General features: G+C 36.9%; 1 long non-coding RNA gene across 1 annotated transcript in view; it reads right to left on the reverse strand.

Moving 5' to 3' along the window:
• LOC108444755 overlaps nt 1-17,489 on the reverse strand; it is a 185,067-nt gene extending 167,578 nt beyond the window's left edge. Inside the window, exon 1 of the long non-coding RNA XR_001859422.1 lies at nt 17,432-17,489. This is a non-coding gene — a long non-coding RNA (uncharacterized LOC108444755). The remainder of the gene's footprint in view (nt 1-17,431) is intronic.
• Between the last annotated feature and the right edge of the window lie 293 nt (nt 17,490-17,782).

Consider the following 17,782-nt stretch of genomic DNA (forward strand, 5'->3'; position numbering starts at 1 on the left):
TGCTGGCAAATCCACATGCAAAATATATATTTCTATTTACCTATTCCTTAAAATCCAATAATAGTTTACAACTAAGAAATACTATTTAGTTTACACTTAACTCTAGAAAATTGTGTTGCATCCATTTTTATGTCTTAAACAACTAGGCTATAAAAATAAAGAGATAGAAGGATCAATACTCCACTCAAGTGATACATAAATCTGAGTATTACCAAATACTGGAAGTCTATATGTATAAATTACTTACCTCAATAGCAAGATATAAATTACAAGATATAAACAGCACTAATGGAGGGTTCAGAAGAATTTTGTGAGGAAAAATTTAAAAAGCAGATCAGGATGCAAAAAATAACAACTAATCAATTCATTTTATTGCTTTAGTTAACAAACCTTCTCTTAGAGATGAAGGGTTATTATGTTCCATTTAGTAACAAAAGCATGAAAAGATGAAACTTCAGCTCGGATAGTAAATAATGAAGACTACTCAAGTTTTACTATGTGCTGTTCTGTAACAAACTTTCTCAATAGTTTGTATTGGCTTTTTTTTCCCCTTAGCTACTGGATTTTAATCTAATTATTTCAAGTTGTCTCAGGCAAAACTATTGGCAACAACATGGAGCTGAAGTTGTAGCCACTTTACCTGCACTGATACATGCAAATGTTGTCATCATTCTAAATCTGTACCTGAGTAATCCCTCAGATTCTAAACACCTAATTGGTTGGGGTTTACTGAATGCTAAAGAAATCATCTGCTGAGGTGGTTTTCATTTGAGCTGCAGGTATGTCAATTGCAGCCTTTAGATACCCTCAGTGAAATTGCAGAGGTAAAAAAAAAAAAAAAAAAAAAAAAAAAAGTATCTAGTCTGCAGCTAACTCACCATTTCCAGCCTAGGCATATTTTTTCCTTGTGGCTACTTGGGAGATGGTTACTTGATGTAAGAATTCAAAATATTGATGGAGGGGACTATTCATAAAAGGTTCAACACAAAGGAAGATGTCTTGCTAAAAGCAGTGAGAGCTGGTTGCCATCATCTCAAGCATCTTTTGATTTGATTTATGAAGCCGTGCACACGAGTCACAGTCTCAGCACAGCTTCTTCCTCTGGCTATACACGTTGTAGAGATTGCCCATCCACAGCTACAAGCAGAAAAGCTGCCAAGCGATGGTGTTAATCCTCCTGTTCTTGCACATTCAGTCTGCCCTCTTCACATGAACTCTTCATGCCCAGCAGCTACTTTGTCCTTCTTCACTACCTCAGTGCTTGACCCTGAAGAGTAACCTTCTTCCACATGTCCTTGGGAGTCACAAGGCTTACCAAAGTCAGAGAAGAACAGCAGAGAGGGAGGAGGATGAGAGATGATGACTATCCGTTTGTGACAAAGTACTGAAGATACAACTGGGTTTTGAATTTACGCATGTCCCAAAGCTGTATGGCAAAACTAAAAGCTGAGACAGGCCTTTGAGGAGATAACCTTGAAAGAAATCTCTACATTGGTAATTAATTTATGCCAACAAGCTGATTGACTTACTGCCAACACACCACAAACCTAAGGTTAATTGCAGCCAGAGAAGGAGAATCTGGCAGTGAAAACTGCAGAAAGCTAAAATGTGCTAACAGAACTGTACTATCACCCCAGCACTGCAACCACTCTGCAGTAACTTCACCTGAAGAATTGGTTGGGCAGCTGAGGGAGAGGCACACATGTCAAGACCATTTAAAGCAAGTTAAAAAGGAGTTATGATAAGGGAAAAGTTAGGAAGCAAACAGAAGAAATAAGACTGTGAATTTGTTGTTTGTTTGGAGCTTTTTCCTGTTCAGCATCTAGGAAATTAAGTAAGGACAAAAAAATAAATTATTTTGCCACTCTGGAAAGAAATCTAAAAGAGAAAACAGCCCAAATTCAACCCACTCCTGCAGATTACTCAGAAACAGGAACTCATAACTTTGATCATCCCTTACTCCATTTACATCCTGAGGCCAAGGTCACAAATATCCTGTGTAGGGGCAGGAACACTCACAGACCAACTTTTGCAGTGAAATCTCTCTGTAATGGCATTGATAGCCAATTCACTCACGTTTGTAACTTTGGCTTCTTTAACTGGAAAATATTGTGTTCTGGGTCATTATCTCATCTCTGGCAATAGGATACAGACACTCAATAGCAAGTTTAGCTTTTATTGAAGTGTTGCTGTGTTTTGCTCTCAAGAACTGCTCTTCAATTAGTACCAGTTAACCCAAGACTGACCAAATCCATGGCTGCCCTTTTTGTGGTCTGTGAGAACATTTTAAAAGCAGTTTTAAAATTCCAATGGTTTTCTTTCATTCTGTGTTTTGGACTTGTGAAGAAGCTCTTGTTATACACTACTTTTAGAACACTGTATTTCAGAAAAAAATTACATTAAAGTTTCCATCTAAGTGCACTTCATTTCATCATACCAGGATGTAATTTGTACTATCTTTTAAATTTAAATGCAATTAGTTCATAGAAAATGTCAACATGACACCAATACCTTCCTTCCACTGTGGAGTGAAGAACAGTTTGGAGAAATGTCACTAGAGTGACTCAGATCATGTTCTTTGTAGGTGTTTTGCAGCACCATCATCAACACCTTTTTTTTCTGTTTTTTTTTTTTAAAGATGTGTCACTTGCTTACTTTTATAATGCTAAAGGAGGGATGAAGAAAAAATATTTCATCTAGCTCTATTGATTTCCCAGATTTGGATAAGTTTATAATTTGCTCAAAATGTAAGAACTGGAGATTTTTAGCCAAATATTGAGTGTGTCTTGAGCATAACTGAAAAAAATGATGTCTAAGTGGGATTTGAAGTCTGAAGGATCTTGATGTCTGAAGTACTACTACAAGATTTCAATATTGCATGTTGAAGAAAGACTTGCATTTTGTAAAGGCTCAGAAAAACACAGGCAAGCTTTAATGACCAAACTACAGATAATGGAAATATTTTCACTAAGTTTATATGTTGATTCTTATTTCTTTAACTAGAAATATGTTCAGAAGAACACAAAAATACCAGTAAGAACAGAAAGAATCATCTTCCAGCATGCAGAATGAAAACTATTTTCTCCAAGTAACACAGCAGATATATCAGGCACCATAATGCTCCCTCACAGAGGGCCCATGTTTGTCTTTAACTTAATTTGCTACATCCACTGGACTTGAACTTCAAGCAAGAGTCTTCAAAAGATGATAAAGGAAAAGCAGCCTAAGTCATCAGCCCAGGAGTTAGTGTGCAAATTAACAGTTGCTGTGTTTCAAAACATAACTTTTCACCCTTTAGGAGTCTGCTCAAGTGGTCTGGACTGGCTGCACCAAGAAGGAAATGTTATTAAAATACCCCTGTCCCCTGTACAGCATGGGCATAAGGCATACATAAATTAAATACCTGAAAAATTAGTTGGCATGGTCAGATTAGCAGTAGATAAACTAGATAAATATAAATATAAATAATATAAATATAAATATAAATGTGATAGGTTATGGGATGAGATCCAAGAGTGCACCCTTGAACATCCGTCATCCCATGCATTTTCTTGTCACAAACTACATACCCATTATCACTGCTTGACTTTTAAACATGTAGGATTTCTACTTACAGAAGTTGTATTGGGTGAGGAGAGTCTGGTAGTTACATACCTTAAGTATGAAAGGAAGAAACCCATCATTACTGAAATTGGGATCTTTTTTCATTCAATTCATTAAGATAGAGTTACCTTCTGCCCAGTGAAGGAATCAAGCAAGTAACCATTTCAAATTGTGTTAAAAACTGCCTTTTACCAGTAAAATTTTAAGCCACAGTGATGCTTGAACACGCTCAATTTTCAGTGTTCCATGCTTCTACCTTCTGTTAATGTAAGATGGTTACTGCCAGAATTTTGCATGTAAAGTTTCCTTTATTTGCAGGTATATTTTCACATCTAAATTTACCAATATACTTTAAGCAACTAAAACTCAAAAAATACTGATACTGTAATACCACTGAATATTCCTTGTTTATAAATCAATTTATAATGTATCCATGTGATTCAATAATCTTGCTTAATTTCACTCACAACATACAGACCTCTGTGGTGAGCTATAATACTTCATATTATTCTGCATGCTTAAATAATCAGCAAATTTTCATTGTTTCTGGTTCAGAAACATAAATGGAAAGCTACTAAAAAAATGTTGCAGTTTATTTCTAAAATAGGCTTGCTGCATTTTTTAATACTATATGGTGCTGAATGCTCAAAGCATGTGGATCCCTTCTGTATTACATAGCATTAGAATTAAACATGGGGATGGATTTTGCATTTTTCTTTTAAGGTAGTATCCAAATACCTTTTTCTGAACTTATAAAATTGTTTTTTAAAATATATGTGATAAGTGTGCCCAGAGAAGGGATACTGCAGTAATGAACATATTCAGTAACAAGTGCATAGATGCTTTTTAGCAAATTGGATGAGAAATCCCAAACTGTGAATATAAATCACTCAACTTTACTACATGCATTGAATCTACATTTTTATTTTGATTCCTCTCCTGCTTTCCTTGAACTGTACTTTGGTAGAATTTTACCAGAACATTTACATTTAAAAATGAAAATCCGGTTAAAACGGTTCCTCTCAATAGAGCTGTATTTTCAGCCACTGCAAACCTTACCAGTGGGAGTCATAATATGCTCTTCTGTGAAAACCATTTTTCTTAAAAATATTAAAATTTATTAATATTGTCATGCAATGAAAAAAGCCAATTACAATTGGTGTCTTCACTGGAAGACCAATGTTTTTCTCTTTCCTTTAAGAACTAAGGAATTAATATTTTTTTCTTGTTATTAAGCCACACATGATCCAGCTTCTGACATTACCATAACACTGAGTCCTTCTATGACTGCAGAAAAGGTGACTCCATCAGTCTTTGACCACAAGACAATACCAGGATTTCAGATGTCATCTGTACTATGAGTCCCTCACCAGCTCCTGATTTTTACATTTTGTTTTTAACCAATGGGTACAACAGACATTCTGTTTGTATCTATTAAAGCATCTCCTTTGAGTTTTAAACAATTTCCTCTACACTTTTTTTGTTTTTACACCACAAATTACAAGCTCAAAATAGTGTACACCATATTGGAAAGTTCAAGAAAAGTCCAGACATTCTCTCCACAAGCAGGAGAGTCATATTCTATAGTGATGCCTATCTTTATTTTATGATTCCAACATAAAATTTGCATTAGGAAAGAAGAATAAAATTCTCAAAAGGCACATATTTAAGATTCTGCTTCTATCCAACCCCCAAGAAATAGTTTTACCTGCCAAGGAATCTTAATCACGTTAGAATAACTGTGAAATTAAATTTCTCATATTTCCAGATGCAATAATGTGCAAACACCAAGATGTTTACTGATGTTTCTAAATCAGGGAGGAATTTCAGATGAGGAAGGGAAATATTTGAATGATTTTACTAAGCATGGGAGTGGAGAAGGAAGAGGGAGACTCACAGGACACAGCACTAATCTGAAGAATGAGTGGGAAAATCATACCTACAGAAGAGTATTTCACTGAGGGAATGAAACTCCCACTCAGGAATGGACAGCTGAACACTGTGGATTCCATTGGCCATGGGCTGTCAGCACTGTTTCATGCACATTTGAAGCACTGTCAGTCCCGAATACATGAAAAGTGAAAATTACCATCCATCACTCAAATTTATGCTTTTTTCAAATAAGAGCCTTTGTTTTCTAAACACATGATGGTGTTTGCAGTTATTATAAAGCCTATTACAACTAACATGTAAAGCCTTACACCCACAAGTTATACTCTTGTGCAATGTAAATAACTGCAGCTATCCCAGAAGTTCCTAGACTGGAAAACAATCCTGCTGTAACTATCCTTGATATCAGCTAAATATATATTTCCTCCTACAGCTTTTAGAATAGATCAGACTTCATAGCAACAAAGATGATGTCTCTTGGGACTGACTTTCCATTGAAGAGAGCTTTAATTTATTTATAGCTACACTTTATACTGCAAATGACACTGGGAACCCAGATAAGCTGTTTTGAAGAATTGCTCTCCCCTATTAAATAGCTGGTACTGTTAACTGATTAAAATCTTATTGCAAAAATAAAAGGCTCAAACAAGTTTGCCTTGTAACAAGGAATTGAAATGCATTCTGTGCTAAGAGCTAGTGAGCCATAATGACTACAGCGAAGACCTCTTTTACAGTTTCTGAATGCCTTTTATGCCAAAAGAAATAAAGAAATCTTTACAATGAGTAAGAGAGCTTTCCAAGAAAGCTTTTTTATGTTTTGAAAGATATATGAGCTGTTCCTGAGATGTTTTGAGCAGGCAGTCAATGCAGGCCTGAAGTGCAAAATGCCTTTGTCTGCTCAGTCCCAGGTTTGCTCTGTGCAGCTTATGTTTTAGAAAAAAGTGGCTTCAAAATCTTAGAAAATACTGTGCAGAAGTACAATTATGATCGTTTTTTAAAGCACTACTCCTTTCTGCAATAGCAGCAATTGCAAAGTAAGATTCGTTTGGGATCTTCAAGGAAAACATCTCTGCATTGTCTTGAGAACTTCCAAATACCAAGAAAACAACCATTTCTCAACTGATGACCTAGAGCCTGAATCTTGGACAAAAATGAGGTTAAAATGACAAGTCTATTACAGACATTTTATATGCTTCTTTGGTGAAGGAAAACATATAGAATGTGTTAACTTGTGCATTAATAGGAAGACACCGGGTTCATTACTCAGTATCCAGTGAAAGGGTTTTAAAATATTTGCACTAGTACTCACTGTTTCTCTGGCGAGAATTTTTTGTCTTCCTTTCATTGCATAATCAGTAATTGAATATTTTTTAAGGATCTGGGACTGTCCTAATCTGTAACCTCGGACAGTTTCCACATAAATATCAAATCTAACAACAAAAGGCTATAAAAAAATTAGATTCATTGGCGTCAAGAAACCTGGGCAAAACATAAACTAATGTGGCATCCACCTTGGCTTTCCAAGAATAACCAGTGCTCTTGGAGACTGGCTTCAACACCATTTGTCCAAGACAGGAGCTCACTGTTGCTCATCTATGCCACTCAAAAAACTTATCAGTCCAGTGGAAGAACCACCATCACAGACAATAATGCAGGATCAAACTGGTACTTTGCTTTTTAGTGACAGCCAAAGGCTTCCCCCAATCCACACTGATGAGCTGACTTGGATGATCACCCAGCTAATCAGGTAAGGATTTTGTGGTTAGCTCTGGTCTTTTGGGTGACAGGCAGGGATCTGGGGTAGTCACTTTCTCTCAGCTTCAGTGTGCATCTGCAACATTTCCCAAGCCATGTGTCTTCTGAAGCTGTTACTGAACTTGCATTAAAAGAATATGCAAGTGAGGGCTGGAAAGTGATTTGCAAAGGTTTTGTTTATTTACTAAGCTACTAGGCTCCATATGCACTGGTAAGGATAGAGGTTTGTTTTGTGCTTTAACTATAAACACCTTCCCCATGTGCAACACATAAATGTGTCATCCAAAGGTTGGCATCAACAGGACTTTATTTACTAATTAGTTCAGCAGTTTATTACGCTGAAATTTAAATGTACTAATCAAATGTTTATTTTGTAATCATGTTACATTAATGCTAATTAGTGATGTATTTATCGCTTCATGGATTACATTTAAATTTAAATGCTCCAGTCAAAAGTTTGACATTAAATTGCACATACCTAGTTAAAGAGTCTCTAATGTATTGGTTAATTTTAAATACCATTAGACAAATTCAATTTTTTTTTTTACTGTAAGGATGAATTTTCTTAAAACATCATCTAGACAACTTTTTAATTTTTATCCTGTGGATAAGTATTTCCTTCATAACTGGAAACATGTAGGTATGAACCAAACATCTTTTAAATATTTTTCTTTCTTCTTTTGCTAATATAACTTAGAGAATCAATTTTAGGGAAAAAAAAAAAAAAACATTTTAGGCCTGACCATTGGGATGTACCAACTCACTACAAACTTCCAAGGAAAGTTAATAGATTTAGATGCAATTCACAAGGGATTATACCTGAGTTTATAAAAACTACTGCTCAGCTGCTTTTGTTATAAAGCAAGAAAGGCGTAGCCTGTACCTCGAGACAACAACAAAATAGAGCCCCACATAGCAAGGAAACTCCCAGCCCAGTTCTTACTGAGCCATACATGATTGCGGCCAGGTTACTGCATGTCTGTAGTTCTGAGGGAGATTTAAGCAGTTTTAGGAAAACTCCAGTGGAAAAATAGAACTGTAAAAGCAAATATTCTTCAGTGGAATAATCAGTGTATGACAACTTGACTGTACATAGAAAAAAATCTAATATACATCACAATTCCAACTTTCCAAATATTAACACAGTTGTAATCAACTCCCATAAACTCCTATTCAGGATGAAAAAAACTCATGAACAGAGTTTACAGGCAGGACAGAGACAAATGGAGCTCAAGATGCAAAGATGCATCATTTTTGTGTGGCTGGTTGTAAATGACACACAGTTCAGAATCTCCTTTTCTCTGCCAGATCTGATCATTCAGTTTCATTAACTTCCCAAAGGCAGAGGCACAGTGCACCTCTCCTAAGATATGTGAGATGTTTAGAAGGAAAATGGAAATCTTCAAACTTCAAAGTCGGGATGATTTATTTCATGACCTATCGTCCTTCCCTTAGATGCCAGCATTGAGTCACAAGGTCTGCCTTTTGTTTCTTTAATAACTGGCAAAGCTTTAAATTCATATACCCAATTTCAAGGGGTTTTTGTTTTGCCATGTTAGAGATTATCAGTTTCAGTTACAGAATTATCAGAAGTGTATTCTGAATGCATTCTGATGTTAGTGCTCTGTTGAAACTTTTTATTTTTTAGAAAAGAATAATAATACAAGGCTAATGTGAAATTCTCATTCCCCTAAGAATTTATTCAAGTACTTCATAAAAAAGAAATAAAACCTTGTTGCTTTTATAAAATAAAATAATAAAAAAACCAAACCAGCTGTCATCTTGCTTTACATTTGCTGGTTTATCTTTTCACTTGGTTCTTCCAATGTCATTCAGTCTCAACTGAACCTTTTAAAAGCTCTTCAAGTTTGCCTTGATGTTGCTGAAAATCTTTGCATTTACATAATGCCTAAAATGGTCTATCCAATATAACTTATTTGCCAGTGGCAGTGTCTAGAGCAGAAATCAAATACTCAGAATCCCATCCCACTCTTCTGATCTAGAATCAACTCCCAAAAGACCGAGCTCAGTTTAAAGGAACTTGATGTTGACAGGCCTGAAGATTTGTGCAGATGTATTTTGTTGTTATTGGCTATCAAAACACATTTTTGAATTCCATTTTTTAAAAAAATCAAATTTAATTAACAAAACAATAAGAGTAGTTTGGATGGGATAGGACCTATAGTTTGCAGTCCTTCTAATAAACTAATGTTCAGAAATGTAGTGCATTTACAGAAGATGATGTTGGGACTATATCTACAGTGCATCTGCCAGTGCACTTACTGAAGGAAGTGGATGAACGGGAATAATATTTCCTGAAAGGGAAATTATGAGAATTTGGAGATAGAATTGAGAAGGAAAAATGCCAAATTGTAAAATAAACAATAAAAAAGAAATTTTAATTATAAAAAAGGATGTCTTAGACTCAGACATGTATCAGACTCTCAGCACCACAGCAGTCTTTCCAGGGATCAGAAGACAGTAAATACACCAATGTTTATTATACTCAATATTTATGTTGCCCTGGCAGTGAAAAAATTTTGGAGTTGGATAGCCAGGATGTAGGAATATCAAGGTTTATAGTAATGTTCACCGTTGCACAGAAAGGTGCTGCAGCAGAAGGGCAAGAAACTTGCCCTTTCAAATCTACTTTAGAATTTCTTATTACTATGGGCATAAGTAGTTTGTAAAGAGAAGAGCTCTTTCAGCCAGCAGTTTCCTTGGAGAGTTGTACAACCTGTGACCCAACACAAAGCCAGATGTCCTCGCCCCACCCAGCCCACCCCAAAGAGCTCAGAGTGCCCATCGCTGAGGTTACCTTGCCCTCATGTCCCCTACCCCTAACAAACACTTTCTGCACCCTTGACACGGACCATTAAGGCATTAAGACAATCAGTGAGATTCTTTCCCTCCAATCTCTGTGCTGGAAGACCATAACCCCCAGAGGCACTGTCAGGGACACGGGCCAGGGGAGGCCAAGGCAGTAGCGGCTGGGGCTGGAAGGAACAGCAGGACACGGCGCAGACTGCCCAAATTTGAGGAGCTGACAACACCAGTAAGGAGAAGGGAAATAATTAAGTCCAGTGCATGTCTGATTTTGTGAGCTACTCTTTCTTACTGCTTTTCTGAAAACCATGCCAGAGCTAATTAATGTCACCTGTGACAAGACAGCCCTTTTTAATGAACTTGCTTGTTTTCCCCTGCAACTGAACTCTGCCCCTCACATTCTGCATGCAGCATCACATACAGACACTATCATGTTTGCCAGAAATATAGCTGCAAGTTTGGTATGTCATTGCAATGTTTATTTATTCCATTCAAAGTTTATTTCAGCTACTGACTGAATATGTAGGATTTTCTTTGACTGACAATTGATTAAAAAAGGAATTTATCACCTCCTTTCTTTAGGCCTTTCTTCTGTACATCATATTCTAATATTTTTTTGTTCTAAACACAAGAAAAACCCTTCTGTTCAAATGGGTATTTTCTTGTTTTTGCAAGTATTAATATGGACTTCAGTATTTATAAGAAATTACTAAATCTTAAACCTTTAGATAAAAGTTATTTTTCATTTACTTTCATAACATAGCCATTTTTAGAACTTAACAAAAACACTTCTCTTTTTTATAAAAAAGTAAGTCAGATTTTCATTTAATCAAGAAAGGGGTAGCAGTTCTCTTTTACCTGTTAATTTACTAAACTCTACAGAAGTAATAATATATGAAGAGGTCAATTCCCATTAGTACTGTATTTTAATTATATACAGTTATCCCCCAAATTAAATTTTGCCTGCCAGCTGATTATCATAATTTAAGTTCTTCAAGTGATCACAGTTATTTTTAACATACTGCCTTTCAGATGTTTCACATTCCATGTCAATATTCTTAAAAATTACTCCAAGGACAAGAAAAATCCCACTACTAAAGAAAACACAAAGAAAAATACTTGCTTCATGATCCAGTAAACCATGAACAAAAAGGAGTTTTGCTCAGAGCTGAGGACACACTGTACTGAAGAAACCTCAAATCTTGATAGAACATGGTCCAGTTGGTTTCTTTACCAACAGAAATTATTGATGTCATTGATTCCTAAAAGCAAAGCAGATTCCTCAGCAGCTGAGTACAGGACAGTGCCCCCCCTAAAGCTCTCCTGGAGAAAGGAGAATACACACACAAAACCTTGAGGAGAACTCAGGGCCTCCTCTGCTCCCCAGACTCTCCACTGGAGCTGCTGTCAGACCCTGCCCCAGCTCTCTGCACATCTCCTGTTCCAAAGGCAGGTCCCACAAACTGTGTCAGGCACAGGTCACACACAAATATCAAACCTCAGGCTGCACAACTCATGTACCGAGTCAGTGATTATTCAGTCCTTTATTACACTACCAACAGCTCAAGTTTTTATTTTGTTTTCTTGTGCTTCATTTACTTTTTTTGGTTCATTTAATAGCCAAGGACTGTATAGAAACACTACAAAATCACAGGGCACTGTGTCACATAACTAAACAGACCACATTCACTAAAAATATTTCCTTTCACCTACCACTTCTTTGTTTGTGTTCAATCCTCTTTAATTTCTTTCTGCATCATAAAGCTGCAGCAACACTGATGGAGGTCAGTTTAATTTCAGACATTGTAATTTCATACACAGATAACGGGAAACTGCACAGAGAATGTCCACTTTTCATCTCCTGTGTGTACAGCGCAAACCCCTCCATGTTCAAATGAAACAAGGCACCTGAACAGGTGAAGTGAATGGTTAAAATCAGGTATGAGATCAGATGCTTTGCTACGTGTTTATTTATAGTGAGAGTCACAGGCATCATGGCAATGTAACCAGTATGAGACTGAGGCAGGTAGAAAAGAAAATTAGATCTGATTTTTGAAACTATGACATGTTGGACATTGGAAACCTTCACCCACTTTCTAAAATAGGGAGGCTATGATCCAAGTTGCAAAAATATGATGAAAATTAAACCCGAGTAAAACCTACAGACACTTAAGGTTTTTATTAGCAACTCATTAAGAAGTATAATTTAAAGAAATCAGTTATCCACTACTCTGAGTTGAGTTCATAATCAGAACCTTTTGCACTAACTTTTTACTGATGGTTCCTGGCCGCACAGGGTGTTGGGCTGTTTGTATTTCATTTCTTTTTACTTGGAATCAATATGTACAAGATTTGATATTGTGGGCTGCCTCCATATCCCAGATGGCCTCCCTGAAATATTGGTCCACCTCCTGGTTCCACCTCCCTACAAGATGTTTTAGAAGGAGGTTTGTAGACTATATCAAGCAATGTCTCCAGATAGTTACCCAGTGCTATTTGAAAGCTCAGAAGTTGCAGCCCACCCAGCCACAGAAATGCAGTCAGAGAGCACCAGAGGATAAATGGGGCTCTGCAGGCAAAGAGGTGATTTAGGAAGTCTGCTGGAAAACTTAAGCTGAAATTTATGTGCTTTTAGAGAGCACAGTTTGAAGCTCACAAGAGCTGTGGTTTCAAAAACCTTGGAGCAGAAGAAAGAAGATGTTGGCTCACTGCAAACATTTTGCTCAGCTGGAGCTCTGGCTAGAGCTTACTTTCTTTGCAATCTGAAAACATTAGAGAAAACAAACTGAGACTGGGATAAAATTTAAGACTGGGATTTAGCTTCTGTATCCAGCACTTGATACTGCATGGTCTGTGCACTACTAAAGGGTTCACTCATCTCCCTTCACATAAGTCCAGCACACACTGTATTAATAAAAATACCTTCCAACTCCTCTTATTTCTATGTTCAAAGGGAATCTAAAGACTCTTAACAGTTATCAACTTTTAAAAAACAACAAAAATTTTTTTTTTCACAACCTGCCAAGCTCATATGTGAACTAGAGCATATCATTCCACAGCAGCTGCAGCCCCCTAGCCCAAGTCAGCTCAGTCACTGTCAGACAGAGTGAATCTCAAAGATCTCTCCTGATTTAGGTTCACTTTTCAGCTTTCAAAACAGAGGCTATGACTACCACTGACAGAATTATCATCTGAGTTTGAAGAAGTAATTTTCTACTTTTACTGTTCACACCAGGCTGGATTCTTCCAATACAAGAGCTTTAGAAAAGACAAGTAGTCTCTTTGGAAGAACAAGCAAATTACACATAAAAAACATGGAAACGGCTGGAAACTTATCAAAGTTTTCTTTTGAAATCTCATTCCACTTGTCACTTAGGAAACACAAGTTCTAAGTCTGCTTTCCCCAAATGACAATGTTCCATGCTCACTGAAGCAGCACAATCTCTGCCACAGTATTTAGGATTGAGAGAAATGAGATTTCAAAAGCTTATTAATTGCTAAAAATATGTTTCCAAAGGGAAAAAAATATAACACAATGCATCAACATCATTCCAAGTTTTCAGACAGCCTGAAATACTGGCTTTGACTTAGCTGAAATATAATCATACAAATGTCAATTAATTGTTTCCCTAGTGATCAGACTTCCAGCCTCTGCATCTGCTATAAATCCCTGCTGATTCCTAGACCTAACACAGGACCAGAAACCTGAGCTGTCACTTGGCCCAAAAAATGACAGGCTTTTCTTGAGAGAGTGCTTAGTATTTTTCCTCTTCAAATTCTATTGCACATTGAATCTTAAAACTAAATAAAGCTGCAAAATAATCAGCTGTAAAGTAAAAACAGGTACAACGGGGGTGTTGTTTTATTTGTATAATATTTGCGTGTTTGAATTGCTACTAATCTTTGAAAGTTATCTATTGCCAAGAGCTGAGTTACCTATAGGGAAGATCCCAGGAGAACTGGGAACGCTAGGGTAACTTGTTGCAAGGATTTAGTCAATGTAATTGTGCAGTGTGCAAGAACCTGGTTTCCACCCTCAGTTTGTGTGTGCTTCTTTTCACTTCTAATTCAGGACTTCCCACAGGAGGTTGTTTTCTCCCTTGCTTTTTTTCCAAAACATTTCTCCTGAAACCTTCAAAAAAAGGATGTGTCCTGGAATTCAGTAATCATTCAGCAGCATCCACAATTTTACTGCAGAATAGTCATATAAAACCATATTTCTCTTATTTATTCATCTATGGCTATGACTTTTCCTCCAAAGCCCTGGTAATTTCTAAAAATTTTAGATCCAGTTTTTATTTAATGGAAGCTGAATATAATCTGTTCTGGTGTGACCCAAAGTACAGCAACTTTAATCAGACTTATCGTCTTTATTAGAGTAATTTAATAACCACCTTATTGATTTAATTCATATCAGAAAGCATCTAAAGTTGGCAGAGTTAAACCTCTTCAAACATTACCTTTTTAATTCCAGGAAGAACACTGACTCCTGGCTAGAAAAGCTCCACTTTACGTATACAAATGCAGGCTCTGAACCTTTATCCACCACAGTCTGCACTTTTATGGAAAAATGTGGTGAGCCCAATGACAGTCATGCATAATACTGGGCAAAATCTGTTGGTAACAAAAGGCAGTTTTGTGCTGCAGAGATGCACAGATGAAACCATTAAATACAGAAGTTGGCCTGGGTGTAAATTCTTCCTGCTTGGAAAGCTAATGCCATAGTCAGCACACACAGGCTCCCAGACACCAGCTGAAGACTTATACATTGGTGGTTCCAAATCCTACTGAAGGAGAAGATGAATAAGTTTGGACTGTTACTCAGTGACTGAGTAAATTAAGTACAATGGTCCTAATTAAAATGGAGCTGGTGCAAATTAAAGAAAAATAGGACAGCAAAGAAAAGAAATGCAGATTTTATCTCCTCATTCACTTTTAAAATATGTATGTAACTGTGCTGATTCGAAATGGAAGAAGCATCCTAACTGCAAATAACTGAGTTTATATTAATTAGTGAATTTTTCCCACAGTGAGACAGGTGTGAAAGTAGATGTCAGGCATCCCTGCTCAACCTTCTTTCAAGTAGTGATTGACAAGAATGATTATGGCTCAACCAAAACATTTGTTACTGCCTGAAGGAATAATTTCAGTAATACTTCTCTATCTATCTTCTTCCATATCCAAACACCAGTGGTTTTTATGACTGTTATATCTGTAACATATAAGCACCTTATCGTTTGTCTAAAGTGACTATAACTTGAATTTAAGCACCAGCTAGCAGGTAGGTTCTCTGTTCCAGGTACTCTCATTTTGGGAAAAACATACAAGGAAGAAAGAGAGAAACTACATTTTGCCTGAGCAAATAATTTTGCAGTATCTTGTTGAGAATGCTGCATGTCTCAAAAGTTATGCCAGCATTTCAAGAATGGTTACCAAAAGGATGTAGAATGGGAAGCAGGTAAATCATTTCCGTCTTCTATAGGAAGGAATAGCAAAGGAGCAAAGGAGACTACTCTGGATCTACTCAGAGACTACTCTGGATCTACTACAAAGGATCTACTCTGTTTCTGACTCTGCTGTAAACTCTGGAGCAATGTGTGTTCAGTGGCAGAATAAGAGTTGCAGGACCAGTCTCTCTTGGTGGAATGGCTCTTTAGCAACAGTCTGAGACACTGGGCAGATTCAGCATCCCAGGAGTTCCAGCGGTCTGTCTCCTGTCTGGAGGCTGGACATACTGACACCTGAGCCTTTCACTCCCTTTCTCTATCCTGGTATTCCTGAACTTTATCCTACAAGACTAACAGTTACAAACTCAGGAACTGCAGTTCTGGGAACCATTACACAAACCCAATGTGGTGACCTGCATACACTACACTTCTCTGGAGGCAAGTACAACAATAAACTTAACAATCAAACAAAACAAACCACCAAAAAGTGTTACTCTTATTCACAGTTGGGTCAGGATTAGTAAAACTCATGTGGATTCTATGGATCTGGGAGAGCTTACTTTTATGAAAAAATCAATCGAGATAAAATTTATACTCTGCTGTACCTCAGTAAATCTGCAGACTGTAAGCCACTTCAGTGGAACTGCTGTGGAATATCAGCTGAATAATTAATATGGTAGCTTAAATGGGGAGTTTGCTTCAATATAGATCAGTTTCCAGTCTTATGCACATAGCATTTCTCACACTATCATTCATAGATTCTGAAACCAAAATGAAAGATGACATCAACTAACAAAGAAGCTCCTAATATATGTAGATATCTTACATCAGTATCAATGATTTTTTTTCCAAGGATGATTATCCTTATCTCCCTTTAATTCTGACATAAGTGTTTCATTCAGTTTTGGTATGTGTTTATCTGTCTTCACTGCATTCAAGTATTTTTCAAAGAAACCTGTTATTTATTATGATAACTGGAAATTGACCTGGTAAAGTCATCTATTTTAACTCCATTTATTATTTTATCCTTAAATTCCTGTCCAAAACACAGTTGAAAATTAAAAGAAAAATGTGTCTTCACCAAATTTTGATTTATAAGATACTCAATGCCCTTTTTAATGGTAACTTTTTCTATAAGAAGCAGTAAATTGTAATAGGCAGGAAAACAGACTTATGGTACATGAAAGAGAAATAAAAATGCAAGTGATTGAATGCATATTCACAGAAGTTTAAGCTGGGTAATATTCAGTAACAGAAAAACAAACACCCAATTTTAGGCATATCTTTGTTATCCTGCCAGTTGATGCACACTTGTTTGAAATAAGGCAAGGAAGTAGAAAACAGCCTTTATCCTGCAGGTCTCCAAAAGCATTTCTCTGGGTAAGGGTCTGATTTGATGTGGTGCATGTAGACACATGCAGCAAATGGAGCCCTACAGCTCGGAAATCTCGCAAAAGTGAGAAAAATCCCTCATCAATGTTGCCTTGAATTCAAGGAAGAAAATAAAGATTTCCCATGGTTTTGGGGGACTCAGGAGATGCAGAAGTGGTGATGGCCTAGTTAGGGCCATCCTTGCTTTCCTCTCCTCCCCAAGCACTATCAATTAAGCCGCAGCAGGTACTAGCCCTGGGCTGGCTCCCTCCGTGCTATTCAAACAAGGCACAAATAGGGTAAAATTCACACCTAAACTGACACGAGCAGCAAGACAAGATTGATGAGAAGCTTTTGCATCTCCTTCTCTGAGATGAGGCACAGTTACAACTGAACAGGCTTTATGCACCGATACACACGGATTTCATGGCTGTGTTTGGGCCTTTCCCCCATGAAGATAGGCATATGCTTTGCCAGGTTCTCTCTCAAGTCAGTAGTCTAACACAAATGTAATATTTCAAATTAAGTCCAGGACTCACGAACAAGTCCTCCTTTGGATCCTGATTTGCAGTTTTCCCACTGGAAGGGGCTGTCAGGGCCTTGGTGCACCTTTGGACACAAACAATAAAACTGTTTGTAAGGGAACTACTGCAGCCCTGAAGAGTATCACCATAACACAAACCAGAATAGAAACAGAGCTCTATTAATCAAAAAACTTGGACTTTTTTTTTTAACCAAAAGATTATAAGCAGAACTATCAAAGGGATAGTAGCTGCCCAATTTTTTCAATCATTTTAATTCTAGGCTAACATCTATTTTCTTATACAGCTGTGTAAACTCCACCACCTTGAATCCAGAGCATATAATTACTCTGACCACAATAGACTCAA

Source organism: Corvus brachyrhynchos, unplaced genomic scaffold, assembly GCF_000691975.1.
Source record: "Corvus brachyrhynchos isolate BGI_N302 unplaced genomic scaffold, ASM69197v1 scaffold221, whole genome shotgun sequence".
NCBI classification, from domain to species: domain Eukaryota; kingdom Metazoa; phylum Chordata; class Aves; order Passeriformes; family Corvidae; genus Corvus; species Corvus brachyrhynchos.